Below are 14,875 nucleotides of genomic sequence, written 5' to 3' on the forward strand. Positions count from 1 at the left end.
CCCAACCTGATTACCTTGCATCTATCTTAGTGCCTTAGTACAGTGCCTTGCATATAGTAAGCTTAACAAATGCCATAAAAACAAAACAAAAGAAAAAACAACCTTTTGAAACCCCCATTGGCATACTAGGGAAAGTTCAAGCAACGCAGCAATGTTGTTTGGCTCTCTACTTCTACTCAAATCACAAACACACACACACACACACAAGCATTAAATCTAGTTACAGGAAAAAATGTTATCTAGTGCTAAAGGCATTAGGCTGAAAATAAGCACACCTGTGTTCTTTTCCAGCCATTGTTTATTGATTCAGTTTTGGGTCTTGAGAAACTCTTTTAACCTCTCTGTGTCCCATTGGCTTTGTACTCTGCAAATTAGTTCTGGCTACATATCAAATCCACTTGCCCAGAAACGTTCAGGATCTGTTTTATGGGGTTTTTTTTTTCAGTTTTTCTCACAATAGGGATCTGGGCGTACCCCATAATGTAGCCATGATGCACTCCTCCAAAACTTGAGTGTACTCTGCTCTGGGCCACTTTTGCTTCCAACTGCCAGATGTAAATACAGGAATGTAGGGCTCTGTCTAATAGGTAATTTATTCTTTGGATTTCTGAGGTAAATTAAGGAGGAACTGGTGCCCCCAGATAAAGAATCTTACAGAGTAAGTCTTTACCATTTAGGCACTTGATGAAAGCAAGATGGCTGAAAGGGACTGACTCAGTGGAAAGAAGCATTGCAGGAATGGTTCAGAATGCTGAAACACCTCTTTTAGCAAGGCCTCTGCTTGGCGGGGTGGGGGGAAGGTGGACCTTGGTGCACTTCAACTTCTTCTGATCCCAGAGTTTCCTAATTCTTGCTTTTCCAGAGAACAAATAATAACAGTAATTGTAATAGTGGTATTTGTTCAGTGTAAGGAGAAGGGCAATTAATAAGTAGAAAAGAAGAAGCATTTAAAACATAACAAAGAAGATTTTCAAGAATGGGGAACATTTATATAGGCAGCCAGAAATTAGAGGCTAGCTTAGCGAATGGCCATTAGACTCAGACTCAGAGCTGAGCCTTTGAGAAGATCATAATGACAACAGGTCAAAAGTAAAATGGTACCTACCACAGTGACCGCACTGCCCCCCCCCCCACCACCCAAAACCCCAAAGATTCCAGTCACCAATCTCTATTTTGATGGATTAACCAAAAGATTTAAAAAAAAGATTGGTGTTTTGTCAAACCAACAATAGGCAGAATTCACTCAGATTCTTTCTATCTTCAATTGCTCTACTAATCTTCTTTGTTTCCTAGCTCTTTACCTCCTCCCCTAGCCTAAATCTAGTCTCAGGGCAGAATCTCAGAAAATGGAAACTACTTATATTCAGCATCTGGACACAGAAGAACCATTCAAACTGGTGTGGAGAAAAAAAAGGTTACTAATGCCGTGGCAGTTACAGGTAGTTCTAGAGTCATCTCGGTTCACTGTTACCTCATTATTATGCACAGATTTATTAGGGGACAAACTCCTTTGAAATTGATTGAAATTATACTATAACATTGTTCAATTGCTTCCACTTTTGAGGTAACCCTGATTCAGTGTGGTACAGCAAGTGTGACTTATACAATACTAATGCCATACCAGCATTTTCTGTACATTTCTAGCAACAGGAGACAATAACACTACACAAGTGTTCGAGGAAATGTCTAGCAGTAGGAGTGATAGATAATATTACTACTACTACTACTAATAATAATGGTATTTGTTAAGTAGTTACTATGTGCCAGGCACCATTCTAAGTACTGGAGTGGATACAAGCAAATAGGGTTGGACACAGTCCCTGTCCCACTTGGGGCTCAGGGTCTCAATCCCCATTTTACAGATGAGGTAACTGAGGCACAGAGAAGTGAAGTGACTTGCCCAAGATCACACAGCAGACAAATGATGGAGCCAGGATTAGAATATATGACCTTCTGACTCCCAAGCCCAAGCTCTCTCCGCTATGCCATGCTGCTACTAGGAGTAGGTAAATAATAACAATAATAATAATAATGTTGGTATTTGTTAATGCTTACTATGTGCAGAGCACTGTTCTAAGCGCTGGGGGAGATACAGGGTACTCAGGTTGTCCCACGTGAGGCTCACAATCTTCATCCCCATTTTACAGATGAGGTAACTGAGGCACAGAGAAGTTAAGTAACTTGCCCACAGTCACACAGCTGACAAGTGGCAGAGCCGGGATTCGGACCCATGACCTCTGACTTCCAAGCCTGGACTCTTTCCACTGAGCCACGCCGCTTCCCAGGTAAATCAGGAATAGGATCAGTTTGGGTGAATTGGACGTTTTCCACCCTCTGGCTCCACCAATCAATCGACTGTATCAGTCCTTACCATGTGCTTACACTGTACTCTTGGGTAGAGTATAATATAGCACTCGAACAGACATATTCCCCGCCCATAGTGAGCTTTCATCTCAGTGGAGCTTCACAGTCATCATCAGAGCATTAAACTGTTTAAAATATATGAAAGTAATATTGTATACGCCTACATAATGTCTTTCGTCCGACAGGGAAAAAAAAAAAAGAACTCAATGTCCTCTATTGAGGTTAATTGTTGTCGGGAAATTGGATTCACTTAACGTTGTTTTGTATAGTCTCGTTTTTCAAGAACATAGCCCCAGTGCTAAGTGAGTAGGAGCTGAATGTTTCAGTCCCAGTGAGGTAAAATCACAAGACCTAGATCGGGAGTCTGTAGTTCTTAAGAAACAAGAGTGCCTCAAGATGCATTTCTTAAGGATGAATAAGGTAGAATGCAGTGATTTCAACTAATGATCCCTTCAGAAAGTTAAGAAATTTATGAAAGATAAAGATGAAGACAGAACAAGTTAAAAGCCAGCTGAATAATCTACCAGCAGCCAAGATCTTAAAAATGAAGAAATACAAAATACGCTCCATAACGATTGCCAAACCTATGGGCTAAAAGTAATATTTTCAGTACATCGCTAGTCTTCATCAAAAACCTCCCAAATAATTTGGGAACTTTTATTCTCCATTCTTGGATATAAATATCTTTCAATTGATGCATTCAATTAATTTCTGCACTGAAGTACTCGATGCGGTTATTCAGAAAATTAGGAGGAAAAAGAAAATGTCAATATGTAGGCTTGCAAGGACCATACCCTTTTGGACCTGTATATTCTTCTCTTTCCACTTCACTGGTTTGACCCTCTCAGGGCCTATTCAATCTGGCCAGGTCCAGCACCTGAGATCGAGTGAACAATAGTGCTTCGTTAATAGGCTGAAAAGTGCAAGGTGACATGTGAAGGACCGGTTGAAAGGAAAAGGAACAAAGGAAAATATTACCGCAGTAAATCCTACTTAGTAACACAAAGCATGTAGAAGAATGAAATCCTGAAAGCTTGAAAGGGAGAGGACTTATATTTCCCCGTTTGGAGAGAAAGCAGTCGATCACATTCAGGTCTTGTTCAGTCGGTCTGTAAGAGCCACTGTTACCATGGTAACTCACTGTGATTAAGTGACTTGGCGGATACGGCGTCGGAGGGTTGAAGTTTTGATAGAGCAAAAGGATTTTAATCATAGGAGTTCAGGCCTTTAAAAAATAAGAGTTTAGCAAGGGGTTGAGATTTCCTTATACAAGTGTATGTTTTATTTCACTGCCAGCATTCTGGGAAGAAGTCAAACGGGTGAGTCTTCACTTGCTGGCTCAGTTTGGTTTGGTAGTCTGGAATGATTGGCAGATTTTCAAAGGGGAGAGGTATAGTCATAGACTATTACACTGAATTTTGCCGAATTTTACTTAGAATTTATTAGTCCGGTGGGCACCGTAGGAGGTCATTGAGGGTCTTTAGACTTTCCTCCTTGAGTTAATTTCTCAAATCTCTAAGCAATTTTATTTCTTTCCTGGGCCCCCATTTCAGTTTCTCCAAAAGGGGAACTGGACCTTGGACCCAGTACTCTGAGAAGATTCCAATTCATTCATTTTTTCTTGTTGTCTGCCAAAGGAGGATGAGGCCATTTACTTACTTCCTGGTGCTCAGAAAACTAGCAATCCCACCTGGTCTCTAACAGCCCATAGAGATGTAGAGTCCGTATCTTTGATCTGTGAATTTTTGCAACAGCTCCTTTTAGGTACAGATATGGACCATGTGACCACACCAGAAGTGCACCATCACCTTGGGGAAGCAGCGTGGTCTAAGGCAAAAAGCACACAGGACTAAGAATCAGGAAACCCAGGTTCTAGTCCCAGCTCCGCTACTTGCTTGCTGAATGAATTTAAACAAGACGCTTATCTTCTCGGTGCCTGTTTCCTCGTCTGTAAAATGGACATAAAATTCCTGTTCTTTCTCATCTCTGACATTATGAGCCCGGGGTCGAACAGGGACCGTGCCCAGCCTAGTTATCTTATAACTAGGCTGTAAGCTTTTCTCTAGGACTGTGAGCTCCCTATGGGCAGGTAATGTGTCTACCAACTCTGTTGTTTTGTACTCTCCCAAGAATTTAGTTCAGTGCTCTGCACACAATAAGTGCTCAATACCAGATTGATCTACCTCCAGCCCTTAGCAAATAATAGACTCAATAAATATTGTTGTTATTACCACAACTATATGTTTCTTCTCAAATGCGACAAAAGGGACACCTCTAAAAGCCTGTGATGTGACATATAGATCAATCAATCGTATTTACTGAGCACTTACTATGTGCAGAGCACTGTACTAAATGCTTGGGAGAGTACAGTACGACATCTAGATAAAGACTATGTACACCTATTAGCAGAATGCCAACGGTGAAAAGATCCAAGATTCTACTGACCACCACTAGTGCAAATAATGTTTTATTTAACTCATCACTAAAGAAACTACCCCTCAGCCATGCTCATCACAGGCAAGGAAGTGATTCTGTAGTACTTATTGTGTGCCGAGCTCCATAGGAGCTCAATTAACGCTGTTGATGATGATACAGAGATTGCAGCAAACTTCAGTGAACTTCTGAACACACACTTGAACACCATTGAAGAGCTCTAAAGAAGCCTAGGGAACTTAACCAGAATGTGAAAGTTTGGCCTTACCTCCAACTTTGGGGGAAATCACTTAGTACAGTCAAAATCCCCCTCTGGATTATAAACTCACTTTGGGCAGAAAACAGCAATAATAATAATAATGATGGTGTTTGTTAAGCGCTTACTGTGTGCCAAGCACTGTTCTGAACACTGGGGTAGATACAAGGTAATCAGATAGAAGGTAGATACAGTCTTAATCCCCATTTCACAGATGAGAGAACTGAGGCACAGAGAAGTTAAGCAGCTTGCCCAAGATCACACAGTAGACAAGTGGCAGAGCCGGGATTAGAAGATTAGAGAAGCAGCGTGGCTCAGTGGAAAGAGCACGGGCTTGGGAGTCAGAGGTCATGGGTTCGAATCCCTGCTCTGCCACTTGTCAGCTGTGTGACTGTGGGCAAGTCACTTCACTTCTCTGTGCCTTGGTGACCTCATCTGTAAAATGGGGATTAAGACTGTGAGCCCCACGTGGGACAACCTGATTCCCTTGCGTCTACCCCAGCGCTTAGAACAGTGCTCCGCACATAGTAAGCGCTTAACAAGTACCAACATTATTATTATTATTAGAACCATGGACCTCTGACACCCAAGCCAGGGCTCTTGCTACTGTGCATGCTGCTTCCCCAACTCACAGACTCTTGTGCTCTTCCAAGCATATAGTACAGTGCTCTGCCTACAGTAAGCACTCAATAAATATGATTGATTGATTGGTTGAAAAAAATAAAGAAAACTAGTCAAGCATTGGAATCTACAGATTTTCTGCAGAAATCTCTAAACAGTTTCATGCAGGCTTTCTTCCACATAGAGAATGTCAGAGAAATGCCATCAATCAATCAATCAATCAATAAACATTAAAATCAAACAGTAGATAAAAAATAAACAAAATAAATATAAAGATAAAGTGCACATGACTATATAAATAAATATAAAGTAAAATAAAAATAAAAATCAATTGGTAAACAGAGTCCTCTTGGAAAAGTTATTAAAAATAGTAATATGTACTTCCTGAAAAGCAATGAAGTGTCAGTTTAAAAATTTAACATAGCCCATAGGATCTCCACCTCACAATCAATCAATCAGTCATAGTTTTTGAGCACTTGCTGTGTGCAGAGCACTATAGTAAGTGCTTAGGAGAGTATGCAATATGACAGAATTGGTAGACATCCTCTCCACCCAAAACAAGCTTACAGTCTAGAGGACTCAGTGTAAATACAAGAGAATTTGTATTTGATTTGAAACTTGGTGTTCTGATCTGCCAAGAAACACTTTCATTGTAACAGTTGGTGAGCATCATCAGAAGTCTCTGAGACAGCTACCTGGGAATTGTTCTATGCTGATGACTGTACTCCGGAGCCACGCACACATCATAAGGAATGAGATGATTTTTCAGTAATAAAAGCTGATGATAAACCTGAAGAAAACCAAGATTATAAACCAGTCTGAACTAGGGAATTCTTTTACACAAAGATTTTGCAACACGGAGTTTAGCAATAATAAAGCAATAAATTTCATTCAAAAACTGAAGGTCTACCAAACTGTGATATGTCATCTTCTTAGAGAAGCAGCGTGGCTCAGTGGAAAGAGCTTGGGCTTGGGAGTCAGAGGTCATGGGTTCAAATCCCGGCTCTGCCACTTGTCAGCTGTGTGACTGTGGGCAAGTCACTTCACTTCCCGGTGCCTCAGTTACCTCATCTGTAAAATGGGGATTAAGACTGTGAGCCTCACATGGGACAACCTGATTACCCTGTATCTACCCCACAGCTTAGAACAGTGCTCTGCACATAGTAAGAGCTTAACAAATACCAACATTACTATTTTTATAGGGACATATCGATCGTAAGTTCCTTCGAGGGATCATGTCTGCTAACTTCACTGTATTGTACTCTCCCAACCTCTTAGTATGGTATTTTGCACACAGTTCGTGCTCAGTAAATACCATTGATTATTCAATATCTGGCTTTTTGGGCTGTTTATCAGCATCACCTATGAATGATGCTCAAAAGATAAGGCAGGATCACTAACAATAAGGTCTTTTTTGAATGCTCTTCAAATACAAAGGAGAGATATTTATTCTAGGGAATAACAGCAATAATAGACTGCGTAGAATTGGGAAAAAGTTTCTCACAAAAAGGAATTTATTCCTCTCTTTAGAAGTCTTTATTCTTGATTTCAGCAAAGCATACAGAATGGAAAGAAAGGAAATTTGCCAAGATGTCCACAACTTTGAAATATTTTAAAAAAAGAGTCCCTTTTCTTACTGAGGGAAAGGACCCTGTGATAATGTCCTTCATAAGAGACTATTAAGGAGATTAATTAAAGGTAATAAAAGGTAGCGTGCTACTTTGAATGAAAATTTAGATTAACCACACTATTCTTTTCCCCCTCAGAAAGGAAAAGCCCTTGACAAGAGGCTATTATTAGGAGGATTTGTTAAGCATTCCAGCTAATAATTGAAAACTGAATGAAATGGAAGGAAGAAGACAGAGAATTGCTATGAGAATCATTTTGGCCAGTGGTGATTTTTGGATTAACAGATTAATTCACTGAATGAAATCTGAAAAATGAGATTTCAGATTTTGAATGTTTATGAAGAGAGAAGATTTTAAGGAACTTCAGAAACTATGGTATATGCTCACTGTAGAGTTTTCCTCTGGGGTTCTTTATGGTATTTGTTAAGCACTTACTATGTTCCAGGTGTTGTACTAAGCACTGGAGTAAATACAAGCTAATCAGGTTGGACACAGTCCATGTCCAAGATGGGGCTCACAGTCTTAGTCCCCATTTTACAGATGAGGTGGGTAGAGAAGTTCACTGACTCGCCCAAGATCACTCAGCAGACAAATGGCGGAGCTGGGATCAGAACCCAACCTGCGCTCTATCCACTAGGAGACACTGCTTCTCTATTACTCTTACTTTAAACAGTGTCTCTGAGACCGTAACCTGCTCCTGTGGGAGTCCAAAGCCCAAGATCACACAGCAGACAAGTGGCAGAGCTAGGATTAGAAGCTAGGACCTTCTGACTCTCTGGTCATAATACACTCTGCTTCTCACACTGCTATGACTCCCTCCATTTGCCTTGAACTTGAAGTTCAATTCTGAGCAAAGTTGGCGATTATCTTCCTCTAAAGTTCTCCATTTGCCCGAGCTGAGCCATGATTTGATCTGGGGTGAATGTCCCACCTCTGCCTTACTCTTCTGACTTCAGCAAAAAATACCTTCCTGTCCAGAGAGCTTTACCAGAACTAGGAAATTGTGCAAGGTGGTGGCTGATGAAATCCAATGTAGACATGAGCAATTCATGAAAAAAGAAGCTCCATCTGTCTTGGGTTACCGACCCCGGCAGAAAATACGACTGTGAGCATGACCTGCCATTGATTTGCCCAATATTCAGCTGCGGCTCTAGAGACTAATAATAGTACAGTGACCTGGCACAAATCCAACAGCAAACAGTATAAGCCCCCAATTAATGAGTGATTGTGCTAATCAATGGTCTCACTTCATTTCCTTTATGTTCTGTGTTCCGGGGAGTGGAGGAAATTGCCTCTCTCTACAGCTACCCTGACGGTGGACCCAGCCCAGTGTGGGACCGGATGAGAATTCTTAGGAGAATTTTTTTCAGCCAGAAGGCTCTGTGCATTTTGGCCTTTGACTTTTGATAGTTTTTTGCTGCCAACAGCCTCATTCTCTAAGTGGGTAATTTGTTCAGGAGCTATATCTAAGCAGATAATAATAATAATAATTATAGTATTTGTTACGCCCTTACTATGTGCCAGGCACTGTACTAAGCACTGGGGTGGATACAAGCAAATGGGGTTGGACACCCTTCCTATCCCATGTAGGGCTCACAGTCTCAATCCCCCTTTTACAGATGAGGTAACTGAGGCACAGAGGAGCGAAGTGACTTGCCCAAGGTCACACAGCGGACAAGTGGCAAAGCTGGGAATAGATTCCCAGGCCTGTACTCTATCCACCCTGTCTTGCTGCTTCTCTAGGCCACACTGCTTCGCTATAGAATCATATCATATATCATAGAAATATAGAATCATATCATATTATCATTTCAATATATAACTTAACCATTCACTTTATTTTAAATGCTGAGAATTCTGTTTTTGCCCCATAATTCAAAGAGAGAAAATGATAAAAAAAATGGAAAAGGTTGATAACAGTAGCTATCAAAGGGATTAGAGATGAGAAATAAGAGGGAATGGGGAAAAGACTGTGGCTTTGGTTCCAAGAAAAAAAATAATACAAAGGGTGCTATTTCTTTAGAAAAGAAGGATGTAAGGTGTTTTGATAAAAAAAACATGATATTCAATACAGACACAGTCATGAAGAGTTTCTATTTTTTCATCTTCCACATATCGAATGAGAGGCGGCTATTGAAATGAGCCAGTTGTCCGCTGAGTCTGATGCTCCGGTTCATCGGTACTTTTGTATTTGCAGACATAGATCTGTTCCTTGTTTCTCTCTCCTCCCAATCCCCCACTCTAGTAAAGCCCTTCCCACCCCCTCACTCTCTCCCAGGACCCCCTTTTCCAAGAGCACCCATCTTCCCTAGAAGCAACACCCTCGTAGTCCATGGATTCAAGACCCATGTGCGTCTGTGTCACTTTCTGTGTTTATAGGCGTGCATGTGCTTTGGTATGCTTTTATAGGTCTATGTGAGGCTGCCATAGGTATAAGCGTGTATGAGTGTGTGTTGTGTGTGTGTGTGTTTTGTGTGTGTGTTGTGGGAGGAGTTAGATTGCTTGTGTGAGGTAGTGTGAACACACCAAAAGGGGAGGAAAAGTTTTTTAAAGACCATTATTTCTGTGGCCTTTAAGAAAAGGCGTAACCATTTCTGTGTTTGACCATGCAGAAGGGAAACAACATTTTCCAAGTCCGGAAAATAACTTAGCGGCAAGGAGAGGGACGGTAAAGAACAAAACCTGAAGAGAGAACAGGACATTTCGCTTGTCTTGAATTAAGTAAGCCACCAGCCTAAGTGCTTACACCACTGTAGAAGCTGGAAAGCACCAAGCATTCCTATCAGGCCAGGGGGGATAGAAATGTTTTGCGTGCTCTCGGCAGCTGGTACTGGGGAATTCTGGCAGCAGTGAATCCAGAGTATTTTGGAGGGTTCCTGTTTGGATGCTGGAATTTCAAAAACAACCTGATGAAACGATACATCTTGAATTGGGTCCCGAAGGTGGAGATGTTGGAGTCAGATGGATCTCTGACGGCGGCAAGTAAACAAGAAAGACAGAGGAGACAGGCTGGACCAACTTAATTCCCCAGTAATAGCTGAAAAGGATAGAGTGGACATATAGTCTCAGTCCTTGCCATTTCTCTGCCAAATTTCCATTTACGTGGAACCGGAATAGACTGGGCATTTTAGAGGAGATGGGTGTGGCCTCCTCTGAGGAAGGTATCTCTGAACTGCCACCATTTTCTCTTTATTTTTCTTTTGAAAAGAAATACCAAGCCTATAACCTAGCTATAAATTCTGAAAATAAACAGGAGCAGTCATAAACTGAGGCCGTGCCTCTGTGGGAGGGAGAGAGGCGGTAGAGCGAGGAACCACAGAGGAAGGGGTGAGGCCTCCATCAAGGTAAGACAGCCCCCATCTTCCTGAGAGCAGCAGCAGCAGCAGCCCGGTGAGGAGCTCCAGAGTGAAAAGCTTGCTGTTTCTCTAAAATTGCAGTTGCCAACCAGATGCTGGGAATTGTTTTAACCTGGCTAGGAACCTCAATTTTTTTTAATGGTATTTATCAAGTGCTTACTTTGGGCCAGGCACCGTATTAAGCACTGGGGTAGATACAAGCACGTTCCATATGAGGATCATAGCCCAAACCCCCATTTTACAGATGAGGCAACTGAGGCACAGAGAAGTGAAGTGACTTGCCCAAGATCACACTAAAGACAAGTGGCAGAACTGGAATTTAGACCCAGGTTCTTTTCTTCTGACTCCCAGACTCGTGCTCTATCCATTAGGCCACACTGTTTCTCATTTCCAGCCAGATAGGCATGCTCAGTCCTTTCGCTGTACTAAACCAGCTACCTACTCAGTCTCTTTCTGCTTGGCTCAATACCTGATTAAATACTTCCCCTTAGTAAGGAAATAACCGTTTTTACTTTCCGAAGGAAACAAGTTGAACACATTGCAGAGCCCCGTGTCCCATCCTTAAATAGGTTTCTTCTGCCATTTTGTAGCCCTCTTTAATATCGATTTAACATTTTATTACCTTGTAACTTCTTTGGTTCCCTTTTTAATATGTTTTAAAAATCATTATGAATATTCTCTGGCAGCAGAAAGGATTAGGTAATATCTCAAGTTCCTTTCCAGACCAATGACGAGATGCATTTTTACTTTTGTGTTGTTACTTTGGGTTTTTAATGGTACCTGTTAAGCAATTACTATGTGCCAGGCACTGTACTAAATGCCGGGGTAGCTACAAGATAATCAGGTCGGACACAGTCCCGTGGGGCTCCCGACCTGAGTCAGAGGGAGGAGGATTTAATCACTATTTTACAGATGAGGAAATTGAGGCAAAGAGAAGCGAAGCGACTTGCCCTAGGTCACAAAACAGATAAACTGCAGAGTTGGGATCGGAATCCAGGTCCTCTAACTCCCAGTCCCGTAGTCCGGGCCGCTTTCTTCGGCTTCGATGAGAGAGGTGCTTCTGCCTCACTGTTGGGGTCTTCCTCTACCTCCTCTTGTCCTCTGCTGCCTTGGTTGCTGCCTCCTCTGCTACTGCAGCTGCTGTGAGCAGTTTCCTGTCAGTTTCCGGCGTGATTACCCCGCATGCCTCAACTCCTCAGGGACCCTTATACAAAAGAGAATCTGTGGTGTTCGAGGCGGGGGGAGAGGGCCAAGGGAGCCGCAGAGTCGGAGGCCTTGCTGCTTCCTTCCTTTCCCACCACCCTCTCCAGAGCCATTTTTTGACTGACAAGATGGAAGCCAGATCTGACCCTGTCCCACCTCTTGCAGCCTAGGTGGCTACTTTACCACTGGCTTGCCTGCTGTGTTCTTCCAGACAACATGCTACCGTGCTCCAAATCCATTACTACAAAGGCTAAAAATAAGTCCGGTAGCTGCAGAGAGGGGACGGCATAGGTGAAACTTAAAGAAGGCAGGAAGGGAGAAACTTCCTCACTATCACTCAGTTTAGAGTCTGATTCTATACTATAGTATTTGCACTGATCAAACCTCACTGAGGACATAGCAGTGTTCCATTATTTAATGAAATCTTTTATCTCAAGCTCTGCACATAGAAATACAGGGAGGCCCAATTTATATTCCTAACAGTAATGAAAATTATAATAATAATGCTACGAGGAAGATATAATGCAGCTCCTACCCATCGCAGGTGAATGCTTAAATGGCCCAGTATAGATGGCTGACTCTTCTTGCTTAAAAACCCTTCAGGAGGATGAGCCTGCGAGTCAGAGGACCTGGGTTCTGATCCTGACTGTGCCACTTATATGCTGTGTGACCTTAGGCAAGTAGCTTCGCTTCTCTGCCTCAGTTACCTCGTCTGTAAAGTGGGGATTAAATCCTCCTCTCTCCTACTCCGACTGTACACCTACCCTGATTATCTTGTATCTACCTCAGTGCTTAGAAGAGTGTTTGACACAGAATAAGCCCTTAACAAATACCATAAAAGGAAAGAGAGGATTGTCGATTTCCCAACTTCTCTTAGAAGTCTTCAGTTTTTTATAACAATTATAACGAACTATTGCTATTTAAAGATTCTTTTCCAGCCAATATTATATTGGACAGATAGTGAGAAAAACTACTTAGCCATGCCCATGATGGACTTGCCTCTGCTCTTTGCCCAGGCAACATCATTCTGGGAAGGCCTTTTGAACTTTGAAATCGTCGGAAGGCTGCGTCTTTGGTTGCGGCTGCAGCTCTGATCGTAACTACTGGACTCTGTATAACACGGAGCCTGAATTCCTGTTCCTCTAGCCACGGTAATTTATCGCTTCTACTGATTTGTCTGTGTCATCATTACCTTTTATCTTGTTTTGGGGTTTCCATTGTTTCATCTCTATAATAATAATGTCGGTATTCGTTAAGCGCTTACTATGTACCGAGCACTGTTCTAAGCGCTGGAGTAGATACAGGGTCATCAGGCCGTCCCACGTGAGGCTCACAGTTAATCCCCATTTTACAGATGAGGTAACTGAGGCACAGAGAAGTGAAGTGACTTGCCCACAGTCACACAGCTGACAAGTGGCAGAGCCGGGATTCAAACCCATGGCTTCTGACTCCCAAGCCCAAGCTCTTTCCACTGAGCCACGCTGCTTCTCGGACTGCGGTCTACCTCCATCCTGATTCTTAGACTGTGGGCCTCTGAGGCCAGGGGCTGACAGATTCTAAGAGGCAGTGTTGCCTAGTGGAAAGAACACAGGACTGGGATTCAGGAGTTAGTGCAGTGCTCTAACTGCAGACTGACTGAGACTCTGTGCCTCATTTTCCTCATCTCTAAAATGGGGATTAAAATCCTGTTCTACCTCCATCTAATCATGTTAATAATGATGGTATTTTTCAAGTGCTTACTATTTGCCAAGCACTGTTCTAAGCATGGGGATAGATGCAAAGTTATCAGATTGCCCATGTGGAGCTCACAGTCCTAATCCCCATTTTCCAGATGAGGTACTAAGTCACAGAGAAGTTAAGTGACTTGCTCGGAGTCACACAACTGACAAGTGCCAGAGCTGGGATTCGAACCCATGACCTCTGACTCCCAAGCCCGTGCTCTTTCCACTAAGCCACCCTGCTTCTCTCAGATGTGAGCCCGTGTGGGACTGGGACCGTGTCCGATCTCATTATCGTGTATCTCCTCCAGTGTTTAGCATAGTGCTGGGCACATAGTAAGCACATAACAAATGCCATCACGATTTCCTGTACTTAGTACGACACTTTACACGTGGTAGACCCTTAATTAATATGATTGCTACCTAGTAGAGTCTGAATAATGTGTTGTTTTTTATTTTTTAAGATATTCTTGGTGAAAATTGTGACTCAGACATTGGACATGTCAGATCAGAATCTGTATTTGGGGTTATTTATGTTCAGTCATATGAAAGAATTTAGGCTGCATATAAGTCTAAATTTCAACTCTTGTCATCCTTCCCATGCCAGTGAAGACAACAGTTCAGTAGCTAAATTATTAGTCTGCCGTGGAACCTACCTCTTCAGGAGAACAAGATGACAGCACAACACACAGCTGACAAAACACAATTATTTTGGGTGGTTCTGAGAAAGCAGATTCGTCACCTCAGCTTAAGATCTCATGCAGTTCTAGCAGGAAAGAACAACCCTGTAAAGCAGGAAACTTGAACTCCCTCCATTAGAATATATACAAGAATGTTTCTTTGGTCTTCCGATGTTTCCACTCTTTGGGTATTTTCAAGAGAAATGTGGTTCCATGTTGCTGTGGATGATGTGATGGTCTGTGAGAATTGGTTCTTTTTAGTAATGCTAATGTTGACTTGTTCGGGAATTTTGAATAAATCTTCAAAGCGTCGGTCCCCCTCACCCCCGCGCGCCCCACCCCCCACCCGGCACTATGGATATTTAACAGGGATGTTAGGGGGATGAAAGGGTTAATCAAGTTTGAAGACTATTTTGAGTTCCCAGAGAGAAGCCTGGTTCAAAGCACTAAGGTTATTGACAATTTGTGCTCTGATGTTCCTTTCCTGTTTTGCTTTGTAGTTCTCCTTGCTCGAATCTCCTGTTATTGCTTTGAGAGGAAATGAACACTCTTTTGTCCCAGCATGAAGACTGAAGTTCATAGAATTTAAATTGTATTCAAAAATTAAGTAATTAAT

General features: G+C 42.2%; 1 long non-coding RNA gene across 1 annotated transcript; it reads right to left on the bottom strand.

The window, feature by feature from the left end:
- Positions 1 to 2,985: 2,985 nt before the first annotated feature.
- On the bottom strand, positions 2,986 to 3,488 carry LOC114814210. Its single transcript, XR_003761955.1, has 2 exons — positions 3,343 to 3,488; positions 2,986 to 3,241 (listed from the first exon to the last, which is right to left on the bottom strand). It is a non-coding gene; the product is annotated as an uncharacterized LOC114814210 (long non-coding RNA).
- Positions 3,489 to 14,875: the final 11,387 nt, after the last annotated feature.

This window comes from Ornithorhynchus anatinus, chromosome 9 (genome assembly GCF_004115215.2).
Source record: "Ornithorhynchus anatinus isolate Pmale09 chromosome 9, mOrnAna1.pri.v4, whole genome shotgun sequence".
Taxonomy (NCBI): domain Eukaryota; kingdom Metazoa; phylum Chordata; class Mammalia; order Monotremata; family Ornithorhynchidae; genus Ornithorhynchus; species Ornithorhynchus anatinus.